Raw genomic sequence first — 17,803 nt, 5'->3', positions numbered from 1 at the left:
GAGGGGGCAACATGCCCATCACTCTGTCCTGGGGAGTGCAAGGCCACAGTCTCTCAAGTGGGTGATTTGCCCACAGCCTGGTCCCGGGGAGTGCAAGGCCACAGTCTCTCAAGTGGGCGATTTTCCCACTGTCTGGGCCTGGGGAGTGCAAGGCAACAGTCTCTCAACTGGGTTATTTGCCCACTGCCTGGTCCTGGGGAGTGCAAGGCCCCAGTCTCTCAAGTGGGTGACTACTTCCAGTAGTTCTGGAGCAGGCATTGTGCCCAGTGAGCTTCATCCTGGGAAGGATGGGGTGAGCGGATGGCTTCTCCACTGGTTCTGGAGGGGGCATTGTGCCCAGTGAGCTTCATCCTGGGAAGGATGGGGTGAGTGGTTGGCTTCTCCACTGGTTATGGTCGTGGGCAACATGCCCTGTGATGCAGATCTTGGGGAGTGCAAGGTCACAGTCTCTCACCTGGGTGTCAGACCCACAGGATTTGCTGCGGCCAGGCCGCACAACAGCTCATGGATGCAGGAGTACACACTGTCCGCCGGCGGTGACGGCTGGTCAGTGGTGGCAGTGGCGGTGCAGGTGTTGGTGCTGGCAGTGGTGGGGGAAGGCTCCAGCCCTTCCCCTGCAGCCTCGGATGGCTGCCCACTGGGGCTGCTGCTGCTGGAGGTGGTGCTTGTGGCGGTGCTGGTGGCGGCACCGGTGCTGGTAGTGGTGGGGGGAGGCTCCAGCCCTTTGCCTGCAGGCTCGGACGGCTGCCCACTGGGGCTGCTGGCAGTGGTGCTGGTGTCGGTGCTGACAGTGGTGGGGGGAGGCTCCAACCCTTCCCCTGCAGCCTCGGACGGCTGCCCACTGGGGCTGCTGCTGTTGGCAGTGGTGCTGGTGGCGGTGCTGGCAGTGGTAGGGGGAGGCTCCAGCCCTTCCCCTGCAGCCTCGGATGGCTGAACCACCATGGTTGGTGGTGGTGGCCCCACCTGAGTCCCAGCACCAGGCCTCTTGTCCTTTTTGCCTGCTGGTGCAGGCCCCTTGCCCTTCCTGCCAGCAGCTGCTGATGGCTCCTTGCTCCTTTTGGCAGCAGCTGGAGACTGCTCCTTGCCCTTCCTCTAAGCAGCCGGTAATTGCTCCTTGCCCTTCTGTTTACCAGCTGGGGGTGCCTCCTTGCCCTTTCTTGCAGCAGCTGGGGGTGCCTCCTTGCCCTTCCTTGCAACACTTGGTGCAGGCACCCTATCATTGTAGCTGCCTGGTGCCCATGATCCTCTCCCACTTGGTGTAGCTGTGGAAACTACAGTGCCCCTGGACTGGGTGGCTAAGGTGCTTGGCTGTGTTCTGACCACCCTGGCCTGACATGAGGGACGGGGGGAGGGCTAGGGAAGAGATCAATGTTGGCAAGGAAAAGCTTCTTAGGGACATTAGGGTGGGAAGAGGGAGATGATTTGGGAGGGGAGGAAAAGGGTGTGGTTGTAGGAGGTGTCTGCTGTGTTTGGGTGCAGGTGCATAGGCCGGATGCTGTTGTGAGGTGGATGGCTGTTTGGTGTCTGAGTGCTTCCGTTTTTGTACTTTGGGAGGAGGGGGCACCAACACAGTGGGAGAGGACACAGGGGACAAGCTGCAATGGTACAGGCCTAATCGGCTGTTGCGTTCGGCCTGTGCCTATCGAATTCAAACATCCCGCACCAAGAAAGTAAAATGGGGAGACAGAGCATTTACCATTGCGGCTGCTAAAATCTGGAACTCTTTACCATTGGACATAAGGCAAGAACATAACTATCTAATATTTAGGAGACTGGTCAAGACCTGGCTTTTTTCGCAATAAGTCTGGTAGTCTCCTTGTTAAGTCGACTCGCCTCACCCAGTTAGCGCTTCGATGCCCTTGGGCCGGAATGCGCTTTATAAATACTCAATACATACATACATATGGAAGTGGGGGTGGGGACTGCCAGTGAAGGGCGTGTGTTGATAGGTATGCTGGTGATGGGGTTAGTGTATGAGGATGTAGTACATGGAGGTGTGAGTGTAGACGCAACTGGGAGGGAGGTGGAGGACGAGGAGGAGGGGGCCATAGTGGAGGCAGTGGATGTTGGTATGTCTGCATCTGGATGGCGTTTGTGTGAGTGCCTGTGGGATGAAGTGTGGTGCTTGTGTTTGCCATGTCCACTCGTGCGTTGTCCTGGGTGCATACTCGTCTGCCTGTGTGCTTGGGATAGGTTGGGGTTGAGGGGAATGGGATTGGGTAGAGGAAGTTGGAGGGGGGAGGATAGACACAGGGACAATGGCTGCCATCAGAGAGGAGGCCAGAGCCTGGATTGATCTCTGTTAGGCTGCCATGCCAGTGTGAATGCCCTCCAGGAATGCATTTGTCTGTTGCATTTGGGCTGCTAGCCCCTGGATGGCATTCACAATGGTTGACTGCCCAACAGAGATGGGTCGCAGGAGGTCAATAGCCTCCTCACTCAGGGCAGCAGGGCTAACTGGGGCAGGGCCTGAGGTGCCTGGGTCGAAGGAGATGCCCACCTTCCTGGGTGAGAGTGCACAGGAAACTCACTAAGGGGCTGCTGGGAGGGCGGTTCTGGTACCGGGGTGGCGGCTGTACCTGTAGCTGCGGTGGGCACAAAGGTGTCCACCACCACCAGGGAGCTTCCATCAGAGGAGGAATCCATGCCCGATCTGTCCCTTCCTGTCTCCGCGGTGGTGCTCCCCTTGCCCTCTGTCCCACTGGTGCCCTCACCGTCGGTGGATTTGGCCTCCTGGGCCCTGTGGGATGCAGCTCCCTCTGTTGCCGGTGCCTCAGCTCCTCCGCCAGATGATGCTAATGCACATAAGGACAGGGTGACAAATCAAAAATGGGGGGAAGAGACAAATGATACACTTGGTCAATGGCGGCAACAACACCACAGTTGGTGTACACGACACACACACAAGGAACAGCCCTAAGCCCTAGGCAATGCACTACCAGTCACAATGCTAGCCACCAGCCCATGGATAGGGATACCTAACGCCAATTGCATCATACCTGAGACCCACAGACCCCTGCCCAGTAGTGGATGCCTACTAGCTTGTTTGGAGGTATTTTACATCAGAACCCTGCCCAACATGGGACCTACTCTGCAATATCAGGCCTGGCCTAGGGGCACCAACAGGCCCACATCCCCCACCCGGATCCCACCCCACCAGGTGCAAGTTGTATATTGGGGCACTGTACTCACCCCCTTGTGGCTGCTGTGATGCCCCCAAGCACCCATCCAGCTCCGGAAAGGCCACCACCAGTATGCGGGCCATCAGGGGGGTCAGGGATCGACGGGCACCCCTTCCTCGTTGAGAGGCCATCCCCAGCTGGGTCTCCGCTGTCTTCCATGCCCAGCGTCTCAGGTCCTCCCACCGTTTGCGACAGTCGGTGCTCCGCCTGCCATAGACCCTCAGGGTCCGCACATCCTTGGCGATGGCATGCCATATATCCTTTTTCTGAAGGGCGCTGACCTGCAGGAAAATGGACAGAGGGAAAGATATTAGTCCGACCATCCTGCCTGTTACACTCATGGCCCACCATGCCCCTTCCCATCCGCATTACCACAGACATGGCCCACCTTACATGCAGAACGCTGCCCAGGGCCCATCCACCACACAGCCCCTACATGAGGCCTTCACACACAGCACTCCATGCATTCACGCCCCATGCATCGTACTCACGGTGTACTAACCTATTGGTCTCGAGGCCCATACAGCATTCGGTACTGGGGTAGGACCCCATCCACCAGTCGCTCCAACTCCGCTGAGGTGAAGGCAGGGGCCCTTTCCCCAGTGACACAAGCCATGGTCAGTTCCAGACACAGTTCACAGCAGCACTTGCAGTGTAGGTCCTCTCCTGTTGAAGGTCAGGTAGCAAGTGAGTGAACAGATAGAAAATGGTGGTCACATCCGTGTCGGTGCATACCGCTACCGCCGGCGTACATCACCATTGTCCACTGTACCCCATAGGGCCCAATGTTAACCAATGAGTAGTTGCAGAGCGGTTTTCGACCGCCTCCCGCAACGGTGCACAACATCAGCGGAATTACCTCATTTCCACCTGTCCCTCCAAACAGGACAGGCGGATGCCATTTCAGGGGGGGGCAGGCGATGGCTCCTAACTGCGTCACAGTACACATATGCACCATTTGGACCTCTCCCAAAAAATACTGTTACAATCACGACATGCATTGAAGTGTAGTGGTGGGAAATAAGAGATACTGACCAGCTGCTCACCATTTTTCCCCATAGATTGCAACCGCTGTGGATGAATAGGAGATGGAGACATCTCCCGAGTACAGACCCCTGGTGGACTTGGCAACAATGGAGGACAAGCACATTATCCTCACTTATAGACTGAACAGGGCCACAATCACAGAGCTGTGTGCCCAATTGGAGCCTGACCTGATATCTGCTATCCGTCACTCCACCGGGATCCCCCCTCTAGGACATATCCCCAACATTATTAGGGCAATTGATGGCACACATATTGTATTTGTTCCCCCCCCGGTGAAATGAACAGGTGTTCAGAAATCAAAAGAGCTTTCACTCCATGAATGTCCAGATGGTGTGCCTGGCGGACCAGTACATCTCCCACGTCAGTGCGAAATATCCTGGGTCTGTGCATGATGCCTTTATCCCGAGGAATAGCAGCATCCCTTATGTGATGGCTCAACTCCAGAGGCCCAGGGCGTGGCTAATAGGTGAGCCCTGGTCCCCACCCAGTATATGTTGGTGTATGGGTATGGTGGGGGCCCTAAGGGTTGGTGTGTGACTAACAGTTGTCCCTCGATATTTGCAGGTGACTCTGGTTATCCCAACCTCTCATGGCTACTGACCCCTGAGAGGAATCTCAGGACAAGGGCAGAGGAACGTTACAATGAGGCACATGGGCGAACAAGAAGAATTATAGAGAGGACCTTTGGCCTCCTGAATGCCAGGTTTCGTTGCCTCCATCTAACAGGTGGATCCCTGTGCTACTCACCCAAGAAGGTCTGCCAGATCACTGTGGCATGCTTTATGTTGCACAACCTTGCCTTTCATTGGCAGGTGCATTTTCTGCAGGAAGATGAGGCTGGGGATTGCTGTGTGGCAGCAGTGGACCCTGTGGACAGTGAAGATGAGGAGGCAGAGGATGAGGATGAGACCAACAGAAGTGCAATAATTCATCAATACTTCCAATGACACACAGGTAAGACAGTGTTACTTCACTTTTAATTGACAGTTTTGTGTTTGACAGTTACACTGGCAGGCTGTTTTTCCCACTTCTATGGCCACTCACTGTACCATCTCTATTTGCAGATATTTGTGCCCCACTATTGCTCCTGGTGTGTTGACTGTAGCCAACTACAGGTCATTCCTATGTATATATTTCTGTACAGTTGATTTTCAATGTTTAAACCTTGTTAAACAAATGCATACTTAAATCATTTGACATACTTCTTTCTTCAAAGGGTGCTTATTTAAGTGCTAAGAGGTAGAGGGGGATGTGCAATGGGCTGGGGGGATGATGGAGGAAAGTCCAGGTTAGAGTCCAGTCTATTTGTATCACAGGTGTATTGTCCAAGGGGGCACAGGAAGGGGGGCAATGGCAGGTCAAGGTGGACAGGGTGACAGAGTGGGACACAAGGGTGACAATCAGGAGAGTCTTATTTCCTGGCGGGGGTCTTGGCAATAGTCTCTGGCTTCTGCCTGAATCGCAGGTAACATCTTTGGGGTGGTTCACCTTCTACAGGGGGAGGGTTTGCAGGTGGCCTGTTGTTCCTGTGGGAGGGCCTCCTGTCCACTAGCAGCAGCGGAGGTAAAGGGCTGTTCATAGGTTTGGCTAGTGGCAGAGTCCCGTTGAGGTGCCACTGCCTCCCTCATCGTGTTGGCCATGTCTGCCAGCACCCCTGCAATGGAGACCAGGGTGTTGTTGATGTCCTTCAAGTCCTCCCTGATCCCCAGGTACTGTCCTTCCTGCAGCCGCATGTTCTCCTGCAACTTGTCCAGTATCTGGCCCAGCGTCTCCTGGGAATGCTGGTATGCTCCCAGAAATGCAGCGAGTGCCTCCTGGAGAGACGGTTCCCTGGTTCTGTCCTACCCCTGTCGTACAGCAGCCCTCCCAGCTTCCCTGTTTTCATGTGCCTTTGTCCCCTGAACGGTGTGCCCACTGCCACTGACCCCAGGTCCCTGATCGTCCTGTGTTTGTGGGGTGGCCTGGGGTCCCTGAAGTGGTGGACACACTGCTGATTGACGTGTCCTGGGGACAGAGGTAGGGGCCCTCTGGGTGGGTGCTGTGGTGGTGTTTCCTGAGGGGGGAGGCTCTGTGGTAGTGTGAGAGTGTGCCTGAGTAACCGACTGTCTGGAGATCCCTGATGGGCCATGTTGGTCATCCAGATCCAGGCAAGCAGAGCTGCTATCATCACTGTGGGCCTCTTCTGGGGGGGACTGGATGTTGCTGTCACCTCTTCTCCAGTGACATTGGCTGGGAGACCTGTGGGGATGTAAATGCAGTGTTATTGTTTCTGCGTGTGACATCATGTGCGTGGGTGTGTTGCCCTCTATGGTTGTTGTTGTTGTCCTGGCAGATTTGCCTTTGAGTGAGTAGCTATTTGGTGGGCTAGGCGATTCTTTCTAGTGTGCATGCAGTGGTGATAAGTATCCATGCAGGTCTGTGAGGGGTGTCCATGCATTTGTGTTACATGCAGGGCTTGGTATTAGGAAGAGTGGGTTGTGATGGTGGGGTATGTGGGAGGTGGTGAAGTGATAGCAGTGAAGGTATGGGTGGGGGTTTGTGATGGCATGCAGGTAGGGGAGTGATAGTAATAGAGATTTGATTTACCAGAGTCCAGTCCTCATCCTACTTGTCCTCCCACGTTGATAGTTGTGGGGGAGGAGGTGGGGGTCCACCGCCAGTCTTCTGGACAGCTAGTTGGTGTCTTGCTGCTGTGGAACTTAACTTCCCCCGTAGGTCTTTCCACCTCTTCCTGATGTCGTCCCTTATTTTGGGGTGCTGTCTCACGGCGTTGACCCTGTCCACGATTCTCCGCCATAGCTCCATCTTCCTAGCAATGGATGTCTGCTGCACCTTTGATCCAAATAGCTATGGCTCTATCCGGATGATTTCCTCCACCATGACCCTCAGCTCCTCCTCAGAGAATCTGGGGTGTCGTTGTGGTGCCGTGGGTGTATTGTGAGTGGTGTGGGTGAGGGTGCGTGGGGTGATTTGATGGGGTGTGTGTTGTAAGGTGCGTGGATGGTGTATAAGTGATGATGTTACATGGCTCTGGTTGTGAGGATGCTCTTGCTGTCTCTCTCTGGTGGCAATTCTTTCTAGTCGTAAAGGATTGTGGGTAGTGTGGGTGTGTGTTTTTTAGTGGTGTGGGTGTGTGGTGTGTGTATGTGTGTCAGGTGTGTGTAGTTTTAATTGTCCAATGTGGTGTAGTTTTGTTTGAGTGTGTGTCTTTTGAGCGCAGCAGTATGTACCACCAATGGTTTACTGCCATTGAATGTCCGCCGCAGTGATTCGTGGGTCAAACTGCTGTGGGTGTAGTTCTGTTGGCGTAACGTTGTGGGTTTTTCTACCGCCAGTTTGTCACTGACCTTTGTGCTGGCGGACTTGTGTGTGTTGCTGTATAGTGACGGATTGGTATGCGTGTGTCATAATATGCTTGGCGGTTATTTGCGGCAGCGGCATTATGTCGGCGGCAGTCGGCATGGCGGTAAGCGGGATTTACCACCAATGTCATAATGAGGGCCTTAATGTTAAAACAGTGCTTATAAGTCACTAGCGGTCAAAAGGTTATTTGAACTTGTGAGGGGCTGGTGCAAATTCAAAATTCAGGCTGACCGGGATGGAGGGCAAGCCAGCTACAGAACCCACACAGGGTCTGCTGAAACAGTACTTTTAGAGAGCAAAGCATTAACATCAAGGGCACGATGTGTCAATATTTCCCCTGCGCCCTGGACACTGCGTCATCGGTGAGCTCAGTGGAAGTAAATACGATGCATCATTGTGGGGCCACACAGAGCAACATTGCTGGCTGCACAGTCTGAATCTGCTGTAATCGGGCAGCCGCTGCATTGTCGTCAAAGAGCAGTGCACCACATTTTTTACTGCACTCTGGGTGATGTGTCGGTTTTTGAAGGTTTGAGAGGGTACTTCAGGCAAGGGTCGGACTCATAAATGGCAGAGTCCAGCAGCACCAGGAGCGTTGCAAGCAGCCTTTGATGTACATGAGACTGCAGAAGAACAGGGTCCAAGCCAGCAAGCCCTTGGAGACACTCTAGTTCAGCAAGATGGGCCCATACCTTGTCCTCAGAAGGGGAGAGGTTAGCAGGCAGCAGGGCAGCTCAGCAATGCAGAGAAGCAGTTCCTTGGAACAGTCAGTCTAGGCAGAGGGGCACTCCTTACAGCACAACAGTCTTTACTCCAGCAGAGTTCTTCCCAAGTCCAGCAGTGATCTGATTTCTGGGGGTCAGATCCCCAGTACGTATACTCAAACATGTCTTTGATGTGGTGGATGGCTTCAAAATATCTCTTTGAAGTGACAGATCCTCCTTTCAGCCCAACCCTGGCTCCAGACTATCAGTAGGGGGTATTCAGCCCTTTGTGCGGGGCTCAAGCCACTATCCTTTGAAGTGTAAGTCCTTCCCATCCTCCCTGCCCAGAAAGGCCCATTAGAATGCAGATACAGTTGAGTGTCCTGTATTGTGGGTGTCTGTGGGGAATGCACAAATGTAGCGGTCACCCAGCCTAGATGTGTATTGTAGACAGGATATCAGGCACAGAGAGCAATGAGAGCAGAGAAATGCCCATCTTCTAAAAGTGGTATTTGTAAAATATTAAAAAATAAATCTGACTTTACCAATAAAGAGAATTTATCATTACCATTCCAATGATATGAAACATGATGCAGCTACTCCTTTCTGATCAGGAATTACAGCTTAAAAGTATATTAAGGAATGGTGACCTATAAGGGGACCAGGCTTCACAATAATGAAAAACTACTTTGGGAGTTTTTAATCACTAGGGCATGCAAAACTTAAAAGTACATGGCCTGCCTTTCACTTACATGGCATCCTGCCCTATGGGCTTCTTAGGGCTTACCTTAGGGGTCACACATATTAAATAGGGAAGTTTAAGCCTTGGGAAGATTAGTTAAGTGCTAAGTCAAAACGGCAGTGAAACTGCACACACAGGCTCTGCCTTGGCAGACCTGACACTTGTTTAAGGGCTACTGAAGTGGGTGGCACAATCATTGCTACAGGCCCACTAGCAGCATTTATTGTACATGCCCTCTGTTCAGGGTATACCACTTTACAAGGGACTTAAAAGTAAATTAAATATACCAGTTGTTGATACACCAATGTTACCATGTTTAGGGGAATGGAGCATGCACTTTAGCACTGGGTAGCAGTGGTAATATGCACAGAGTCCTAAGGCCAACAAAAAGATACAGCAACAAAACATGAGGTGAAAGGCAAACAGTGTGGGGTAAGACCACCCTAAGGATACCAGGTCACCTTCTAACCCATATGAACCCATATGTACTAGGGTTCATGAAACTGGTCTCAAATGCTATTACTTTTACTTTAGTGTCGAACAATGTAAGTCAACACACAAACCTGGGTATCTGAAGATATTTACGGGTGCGCTATCTTGTACATTAGTCACCAAGTAGATGTATTTTCAATTTACATTGCATTATTAAATGTGTCAGGATGTAACACAATTCAACATAACTTTCTAACTCTGCAATCTCCCTGTTGTTTTACTTTAGTTCAATTATTCATTCCTGTAATTTAAACACGCAAAGCTCCTTCTTCATGTTCTTAGATACTTATCTCATTCATTATTAACAGTTTAATTTCTTGTTCCTCAATTCGTCATGACTATGCTCCTCATTATGAGTTTGGCGGGCGGAAAAGGCCACCAACAAACTCCTGCGGTCCGGTTACCGCCAGTGCGGTCCCCTTCCCGCAGCCCCTATTAAGAGCTTTCGCTGGGTCAGCAGGAAACAGCCCACAACATTGACACTGGTTCATAATTGAGCCAGTGGCAACCTGTCGCGCTTTTCACTGTCTACAAACAGTAATCTGGTTGTCTGACCGCAACCGCTGTCCTGGAGGTCTGAAAACCACCAGGGTCATAATGACCGCCTATGTCTTCATTTCCCACTCCTTTAACAAAACTTTTAGATCCTCATGATTTTCATTGTACACCCACAACTGACGTGTGTTTTGTGGAATGTACCACTCAACCGATACTACAGACCCATGTAGATAAATGTATTTGATTAGGATAACAAGCTATGTTCAAATATCTTATCACTCTAATCCCTGTCACCTTCTTCAAATTCTTGCAGCAGTGTGCCTCCAAATACACATTAATTGGGATCTTTAAACATTCAGAACAACTGGGAAATTGTGGACTGTGTTGTGAAATGTAGTTATACCCTTGAAGTAGGAAAAGGCCACTGTTCTACATCTTTAACGAACTCTGAGAAATTATCGGTCCATCTCCTTGCTTCCTTTTGCATCCAAAACCATGGTAAAAAAGATAATTATAAATTGCCTCTTTGGGGGAGCATGATACTTAGATTCAATGCATGGTTTCATGCCCTTCATGCCCATCATGGGACTAAATCTATCTTACTTTTGGTCTTGGATGCGCTTCACTTGATGTTGGGCAGAGGGACCTCTGTCACCTTAGTCGTTAATCAATTGTTTCTAATGTCTCTACCTCCATTTTTTCAAAAACTTATTTCAGTATATTTGAGAGACAAAGCATTAACTTTGATTAGATATTTTCTTTGGTTTCAAATAAAATTAGTGTCATTGTGCTGTTTCTAATCTGTACCTTAATCATGCTCTTATGGGGTAAACAATCAGTCCTTCCCTTGTAATCATTATGTGATGTTTTGGCTGCATTGATCACATCTTTTGATTTTGTTTCAATGTAATTTTTCCCCACTGCACACAATTATCCCTTATATCCTGGTTTTGGCTTTTTCTTTTTAATACATGTACCATGACTTCAGCTTTCATGAGTCATGACCACTCTCCTCACTCATAAATAGCGCTGGATAACAGCAGTAGCCTATAAAAAGTGTTATAATTCTGCTTCTTCAAACATTACTCTCCAGAATATGTGGATAGGGGAAAGGAAAGCGAGAAGCAGAGCCTGTGCAGGGAGCACACAATGAGCCTTCCCACCTCCCTCCTCCTGTTGCTCACAGTGTCATTGCAGCCTTGGAAGGAGAGAGTGGGGAATTCTGATCAGCTTTGGTCTCCTTTAGCTCTGGCTAATGATGACAGTTTTCCAGAGCCCAGTAGAAAGAGGGTGCCTGTTGCCCACCTTCCCAGCTCATGCTGTCTGTGAACACTCGCAATGGCTACACACACACAGCAAAAGCTGTGGCAGGCTCTGAAGCCTCAAAGACATGAGGGGTTGTAAACCCTTTGTGTCTCCCAGGAACTTTTTCTTTCAATTAGAACATTCTGCCCTCATAGGGAGGAATGTTCTAGTAGATGCCATTAAAGGCCTGCTCTATTACTATAGCCCAAGCCGAAGAATGCTTTCATGGCTGGTATAGGCTGCGATGGTGGCTACAAAGCAGTATCAGCATATTGTAATGTTGAGAGCTATATTAAATTAAAGACAATAAATAACTCTAGGCCGATAATGCCTGAAATGGATCATCAGCACCAGGAGTTCAATGTATTTATGTTCCTTCCTGTTTAATTTGGAACATAATATACTCAGTGAGTGGAATACTCTAATAGCGTTAGATCCCTTCTAGTTTGGGCTATACCAGCTGTCAAAAGGACCTCACCCTTGTTATAGGCTTTGGTTCAGGGCCATTACTAACCAATATAACACTTACCATTAGATTATAAGGCTATATTACATGCTGCAAAAAAAATTCTGCATGAGAAAAATACTATTTTCTGACTCACCAATTGTATTTTACAATTACTTTACACAAAAACAGAAATTCTGCTTATAGTCTGAAAAAAACATCTTCAATGTTTATAAAATGTTATTTGTTTCAGCTATAAGCCTTACAATAATATAAAAACAATACACACAAAGAAAACTTGTTACATATAAAATCATTAGTCACAATTACAAACATACTAGCAGCAAACAATTTCGCCCAGGTAGTTCATTACTCATAGAAAAACCAAATAAATACATCCCCCCATTCATATCTATAAAAGAGAGCAAACCCCCAATACCAGGGCCTTTATAAGGGGGCCCAGAGAGAAAGGGCTTGTGCTCATATCAAATATTATTGACAGTGATAATTTTGTTGCTGCATGGGTTTAAATGAGGACAAAGGGAGCCTTGTTTATACAGGAGAGAGCAGTAATTCCATCTCACAAACGGCAGCTACGGCCTTATAGGATGTTATAGGTCAGTCAACCCTAATTTAGCTGGTAGCTCCCTCAGTCGAGGTAAGTGGCTCATATATATGAGGCTATCAATTTGTGTACACTGATATCACCCGGCCTTGCACAAAGTGCTAGTGCAGTCTTAGTACAATTCACTCCACTAGATTTAAAAAGGGGTTGAGCCACCGGCGTTTCGCCAGATCAAATTTCTTGCAGAACAGGGTGAAATGGGCAACATTGTCTACCTCCCCAGGATTACACTCACAATACTCCAGTCCTGCCGCCAACCTTCAGGTACGCACCAGATAACCTCTAAGAGGCAGCACACCAAACCTATATTTTTTGTACAGAGAGCGCTTCAATTTGGGGTATAACAGATCTAGATAATCTGGAAAGACAGGGTTGTGGACGTTATTAAAATAATAACTTGTAATCAAATAGGGCCTAAGTTCTTGGTGCACCCTCATCTTATTCTCCATACCAAATCTTTTTAGTGGCCCGCAGTGTCCTGATTGACTCTGTCTGGATCCACCCAAAGAGCCTCTAATCAAAGGTTCCCTACGGTCTCTTTGACATGGGCCCCTCAGGAACGCTCCCCAGATCCACCATGCGCAATGACCTCTTCTAGATACACTGCTGCCCTTGGGTTGCCTACTAACCTTACCCAATACAATACTGGCCTTAAGGCTGCCAATTCTAATATCGGCACCAGGCTAAGCTCTGCAAAGAGAGCCTTCAAGGGAGTTTCCGCCCTAGCCCCAATAAGGTTCTCAGAAAGTTGTTCTCAGCTACTTGCAGCACACTAGTACTTGCATATCCCTAGAGCTCTGCCCGTAGAGTGCCGCAGCCAGTGCTTTTCGGGCATATATTTCCAGGATGATGCTAATACTTCTAACTCCAGCCCTATACTTGAACTTCAGTATTGCCCCCGTTCCTTGCTTGAGGACTATAGCTGCCTTCCAGACTTGGCAGTCCCAGTTTAAATTATCTGAAAACCGCACACCTAAATAATCGAAGTGCTTTGCAACCTCATTGGTACATGATTAATCGTTAGTTTTCGTCGAAGGCTGGGAGAGGGTCTCAAGGTCATCCCCATGATCTTCATACAGTAAATGGTCAGTGATTTTTCCTTGCAATATTTTAAAAAGTGGGTCAGCAGCCTATGGATAGCATTTTCTGAGTGTGCCATAAGTACTGCGTCGTCTGCAAATAGTAATATTGGGACCCTCCTGCCAGCTACAACAGGGGCATCTAGCTGTTCTACTAGGAGGTAGTGGACCACATCATTCAGGAAGAGGTGAAAGAGTGGAGGTGCCAGGACACAACCGTGCCAGGCGGCCTTTTGTACCTGGAAGAGATCTGTGTACTCTTCACCCATCCTGTATCTTACTCTGGCCATGTTATCTGAGGGCAAATCTGCTATAGATTTCACTAGGAAAGCATCAACCCCTAAGTCCAACAATGACCTCCATAATTTGTACCTGTCCATTGAATCAAAGGCAGCTTTCAACTCTATAAAAACCAAATACAGTGAGGACCTCCTGGTTGCTGTGAATGTATATGAAATCAGGTAAAGTCAGATGATCTGATCAATAGTTCCCACCCGAGACCAAAAGCCAACTTGCACTTCTGTTAGCATACCCTGCGCGTTGGCCCACCCCTGGAGGCGATTGAGAAAACTTTCCCTAGAACCTTCCCGGCTCCGTCAAGAAAGGAGATCAGCTGATAATTAGCAGGACAGCCTTGATCACTCTTCTTATAGATCAGGACAATAATGGCAGAGTGCCAGGACTGCCGTACTGTGTTCCCCTCAAGGGCTGCATCAAACACCTTAGTAAGGAGTGTAGCCCAGTAGTGAGATGCTTCGCGATAAAGGTCCACCGGCACCAAATCAGGGCCAGGAGCCTTGTGCCTCTTCATTGCTCTCAGTGCTTTAAGTACTTCCAGGATTAGAATTCTATTTGTGCTAGGAGTGGCAGAAAGGGCATCTCCCTTCTGCTTGCAAACCAGGGAATCAGCCGCAGAGATACTATATAGGGTGCTAAAATGGTGGACCCAGATAATTGGGCCTATGCAGCATTCGTTGTCCTCTTCCTCACTCTAGCTAACAATTCCCAGAATTTTCTAGAATGTCAGCTGCGGCCTCTCTGAGTTCTGCCCCTGTGTATTTTGGTATTTTCTTAGTTGACTGTACGCACTTATAATCTCTTCTGTACTCTCTAAATTTCCCTTTGCTGAAACAGCTGTCAAGGCGCTGTATTAGGGCAAGCAAAACATCGCTTTTTGCCCTTGCGCACTCCTTGTCAAACCAGCCTTTATACCTAGACTGCCCTGTTCTACTATTACCAGCTAACTTAGATGCTACAGGTTTGGACCACTGGCCCCTCAACTCCCCTATCATCGTGTCATAGGCAACTAATATCAAGGGGCTATCAGTGGTCAAAGCATCTATGACAGGTTGGCCGTAGTTAGCTATTATAAATTTAAGTTGCGGAAGTCCCTGCCGGTACTTCTTACCATCTCACCTTATTTTCCTTCTACAATTGGACGGGACTATCTCCCTCTCATAGAACCCCTGGGCCCACCCTGTCACGTTTCCTAGCCCCATAGCGTTTGTCCTCATATTGAGGACAAGTGGGTTGTGATCATTCTCCACCCTACTGACCACAGCCATATCGAGGATAGACTTCCATGCTTCCACATTGCCAATTACATAATCAATGACCGAGGAGGATCTACCATTATCGAAGGTTGCCTTAGCAGCACCATATGACTTGGAATGCCTATTGACAAAGCGGAGACCGTTGTTCAGCAAAAGATCAGTAAAGGCCTCAGCCTTTTTTGTGGACTTAAAGTGACTCATAACTGTCGCAGGGATTCCCAGTCTGCGATATTCCATCAAGGCTTTGGTATTATTGATGGTGTTGCAGGCTAGTGTGTTAAAATCTCCACAGATCAGCATCACATTCCTGCCTCTTTTATTCCCCCTCATTGTTTTATCATCTGTCACACCCCTTCTGATTCTTACAATATTTCCAGAGTGCCTGGACCTCCGGGGACCACCCTGGTGGAATATGTACATTCAAAACGTCAACCACCCCCTGTTTATCTTCCCCCGATCTGAGTCTCACTTGCTAGATATTGGCGGAAGTCATCGAGGGTTGCACATCTACTTGCTCTACTTTGCAGTTTAACCTACACAAGACCCATGTTGAAATACCGCCCGATGAGCATCCCTTCCTAGACTGGGTGATCAGCGTATCAAACCCCAAGAACCCATTAGTGCATATTTCTTCAACAGCCCATGTTTCTTGGAAGCAGCAAATATCATGTAAAGTAACAAATTGTAACCAATCATTGTTTTCCATTTTGCTAGCCAAACCGGCTGTATTCCATGACAAAATTCACAGGCAGCCCATCTTCGAAATATTACAAGTGGAATGTATGGGGGGGTGTATACATGGGGAGTGGCAGAACAGAGGGGACGTTTCTTCTCTGCTCAGTCAATTCTTACTCTAGAGGGGGTTCCTGAATCTCCAGCCAATACAGCCACTACCCATGACCAGTCCTCACAATTGTTCCCTTTTTTCCTCTCGTAATGGCTGGGGATCCTAATTTGCCTACTGTTCTTGTGAGTGGTGGTGGTCTGGGTTTCTTGCACTCTGCTACCATCGACTATAGTCCTCTTCTTTTCCTCATGGTACGGATCCGTGCCTGTATGGGCTACCAGCCCTCAATATATCTGAGCTACTCCTGCACCGCTCATCAAAGCCAATTTCCTCCTGATTGATGTTAGTGCATGGCAGCACATCGACCCCCATTAAGTGGAAACAGTCTGCGCGATTGAGTATAAGTCTGGCTATACCTGGTAAGGCAATTTAACCAAAGCTGAAGGACCGGAGATGACAGGGTCACCCAGAGGGGTAGCAGGATGGATACACCTCCTGCCATGGTCGAACCACTGTTGCTTACTCCCCAGCATTACTAGTTTCACGTCACTAGAAGAAAGAACTCTCAACTCTGGTACAGCATAGAAGAGAGTTAATAACCGTGATCTATTTAAGGGTTGATTTAGACCAATGTCAGGGGAGAGAACGACAAATTCCAGGCATTGCCCACTGTATCTTCTATCGGGCGGAACACCAGGGGGAGCAGCAGTGCTATCATAATGTAAATCACAATCATCTAGACTATCTCTACCTCTAGATCCTAAGGGCACAGTAAATGGCAAGGTGTCCAGGTTCAAACCGGGGGGCACTCTTGATTCTCTGGGAATACATGAATCTTCCTGTTCAATTTGGGTTGCTGGCATCTCCTGGGCTCAAGACAAAGGACAACCACTATTGACTGCTCTCCTTGGGCCCTTTCTCGCCACCATTCTTTTTCTCTTTCTGGGGCATTTCTTCTTATTCCTGGGCAGCCTTGCCCTTGACAGATATTCTTGGCAGACTGCTCCTTCCGCTGTACGCCACCCCTCCACTTTGACTATCCTTGCAGTGTTGAATTTGAGTGGGTCGAGAAGGCCCTGCTACATCCCAGCACCTATCAGCCTGCCGGGAGGCATTATCCGCTGAGGAGGCAGTTGAGTTTCTGAAGTCTGTGTTCTCCCTGCTTAGCATATCCTTGGAGCTGATGAATGAGGTTACCCCACTGTCTGCACAATTCTTAGGGATAGAGAACAACCATCTTAAAGAGTAGACTGGGAATGGTATAGCCCACTTCCCTTTCTTTTTTTTTAGCATTTCCCTTCTTCTTGAGACCCCTCTTGAGTTTACACCTGTTTTACCTGGGGCTTCTCCCTGTGACCCCAGAGTTCTCACTTTAGACTCCAAAGTACCAACAGATTCAGTAGCTGCAGCTTTAGCTCTAGGTCTAACCCGTTGCTCATCTGCTGGGAGCCTGCTCTTCTCTGTTGTAATAAACCCAGCACCCTCTCCATGGCCACAGACGCTATCACCACAGGAGTTGGCCATAATTACATCAGTTTGTAGTTGGCTCCCAGTTTGTACATGGGTGAAATCTAAAGTTTGCATCTGTGCAGTACTCCTTTTGAAATGGAAGAGATTAATCAAGCTGTGGCTAGCACACCAGGGAGACTGGAGAGTAGATCCTGATTCCTTCCATCCATTCTTCCACCCGGGACAGGTGCCTGTAATATCATAGTTAGTAGTGACTCTATGCTCAGTGTCCCCAAGGAATTCTTCCAGTAATATAAGGATCGATGCTAGAACATTGTTTAATGCAGTCATAGCCTCAGAGATTACAAAGCCTTGTGTGGCCTCTGCAGGTGCAGGATTAGTCCTTGGATACTGGCAAGCAGGGATGTGCTAGTATATGGAATCAGTCAAGCAGAGCCCTCCACTGGGGGAGGAGCTGTCTTTCGCAAATTCAGAGTCATACGCAGCCTCTGCTAAGGCCACAGAGCTATCC

The sequence above is a fragment of the Pleurodeles waltl genome, chromosome 8 (assembly GCF_031143425.1).
Source record: "Pleurodeles waltl isolate 20211129_DDA chromosome 8, aPleWal1.hap1.20221129, whole genome shotgun sequence".
Lineage (NCBI taxonomy): Eukaryota > Metazoa > Chordata > Amphibia > Caudata > Salamandridae > Pleurodeles > Pleurodeles waltl.
The sequence above is the reverse complement of the archived record's forward strand: the minus strand, read 5'-3'. Positions refer to the sequence as shown.